Source organism: Alosa pseudoharengus, unplaced genomic scaffold (assembly GCF_046254945.1).
Source record: "Alosa pseudoharengus isolate Yale_2024_CS ecotype anadromous, Long Island Sound unplaced genomic scaffold, YU_APseudo_1.1 YU_APseudo_1.1_scf_4, whole genome shotgun sequence".
NCBI lineage: Eukaryota > Metazoa > Chordata > Actinopteri > Clupeiformes > Clupeidae > Alosa > Alosa pseudoharengus.
In genome coordinates this window covers 10,097,990-10,100,489 of record NW_027468774.1, presented here as the reverse complement: position 1 = coordinate 10,100,489, position 2,500 = coordinate 10,097,990, and positions in this window count along the sequence as shown.

Here is a 2,500-nt window from a genome sequence, read left to right as displayed (position 1 = left end):
CAGCCATTTTCATACGAAGACCATTATAAGACAGTTCATACATCGAGTTCAGATGAACTGCAGTGTGTGTTTGTGTGTGCGTGTGTGCGTGCGTGCGTGCGTGCGTGTGTGTGTGTGTGTGCGTGCGTGCGTGTGTGTGTGTGTGTGTGTGTGTGCGTGTGCGTGCGTGTGTGTTTGTGTGTGTGCCTCATTTCTAAAGCATCGTGTGTGTATTGACAGCAGTGTGATGCATCACAGTGTGTGTGTGTGTGTGTGTGTGTGTGTGTGTGAGTGTGGCGGGAGTTGAGAGGAGTGATTATGGATCCTGCCTTCTGTTGAGATCTGGCCACAAGTCCTTGTCGACATCACAGGTGATGTCCTCTCGGGCTAGGCAACGAGGAAAATATCACCTTGTGAGCCTTGAACTGACCTCCATGACACTGCATACCTCTTCCATTGAACTGACCCCACCTCAATGTCCCTGCATGCCCCTTCCATTGCTTGCAAAAGAGGCATGCAGGCATGTGGTTGGTGGGCATATTTTTCACAGAAAATAATTATACAGAAACAGATACACAATAACTTACCTGAAGTCTGTTTGTAGTGCTAACCCTCTATTGCATGTTGTTGCCATATGGCAACAATTAATTTATATTAGTGTTTCTAATTGGCAGTAACACAAAACCTATATTTTACTATTCATATGTGAAAAAGGGGATTTTAGTTTTGGTATAAAAAATAATTGTTAGGTCACATGATGAGGATATATTGTTAGTACTTCCTATTTCTACAGAGAGGTACCTCTGTGACCACCACTACTTGTCCGCTACCTGTGGATGGTCAAAATTCAGAATTTATGCATAATTTCTTTGAAAAAAAAATTAAAACACTATCTGGACTATGTAAACCTAAACAATGTATCATTAAAACAAGTTTATATATAATGAGTTTTTTGTAAATTGGCAAAATATAATTGTTGCCATATGGCAACAGTATGCAAATACGGACCTTTTTGTGTCCATTCAAATGAATGGTATCATAGGATTACAATAGGATTGCATTGCACTAGGATACTCTGGGAATATATACAACTTTTGACAATATTTTGAAGCAAAAAAAACATTATTTACACTTTTATTTGTAATTTCAGACATTTTGGAGTCTTTTAGGATACTGTAAATGTTTACCAATTAGCAAATTATCTATGGAATGAGGTTCAGACAGTATAGTGACTGGAGCGGTAAAGATGTATTTTGTGTAATTGTTCACTACACAGTCAACTAGACATGCTGTTTTCACCATTTTTGTTTGGGATTTTGGGAAAGATAAAAGCACATTGTTGGCTCTTCCACCAAAGAACTGTCAGGATTAGGTATAATCCAGCAATGAGGAGAAAAACATTGATATGTGTAGCAGATAGAGGCTGCAGTCACCCATCCTGTGTCTTTAGCTACAGCTTTAACACTTCAGAGGCCCAAAGTTTAAGGGCAAATGGGGTGACCCTTCTCTCCTCTCACTATAAATGGTGTAAGAAGTGGGCTGGCTTGCTGTGGAGCCATCCAAGGCTTGCCCAGTGTGAGCCTGTAGTATGACCCACACCGGAGACCCCTACGTTAGGCTTGTGTGTGTGACCCCAAATATGGATGAGGCATGGCTTTACAGGGTAGGGAAAGGCTGTCAGGGGGATATGTGAAGGATACCTATGTCTCTCTGTGTGTATGGCATGGATTGGCACACTTTCTGAGGGGCAGGGCTCTGTGACTATGTGGTCTCACTACAGTTGAATATGTCCTCTGACTGCAATATGACCCTATGAATTTGGAAAATGAAAGTCATCTAAATGAAATAAAGTCATCTAAATGATATTATTTAATATAAACATTGGTTTTGATCAAAACAATTACTTTATGTCCCTACAGGAAGGCTATTTATTTTCCAAGGCGGACTACACTATGACAATATTACCATGACATTATCACTTTATTACCCAAAATACAGTTGAATTTGTATTATGTTAGGTTTATAACTAGATGTATTAGAGCATAACTAATGCAAGCTTAATTTAGTTAATTTCTAAAAGATTTGTAATGAAATAAAAATAAGTTTTTAAAGAAAATTTGGATTTGACAGCATTTTCCACGATTGCGCATTGTTGCCATATGGCCAAATTACCAACTACCCCTTTTAAAAAAAAAATGTTTTACATTTTTTTTAAAAATGTCCTTTATTTGATCCATTTTAAGTAAGAAAAGTACTTTAAAAATTTTTTTCAAAGTATAGGTGATAATTCATGCAATAGAGGGCTAAGCCTCAGACTGACTGTTGTTCCGTTTTCTCTGTAAGTGTTTACAGGTTTGTGTGTGGGTTTTACCAATCATCAGATGTGCTTGCATTTTGAATGGAAGTGTTTTCCCAGTGATAACAGGAGATTTCACTTTTGAACAAACTGTCTAATGTAAGAAACCGTGTGTAGAGTTTCACAATAAGTGTGCTGCTGAATTGCAAACAATGTTTAGGTATT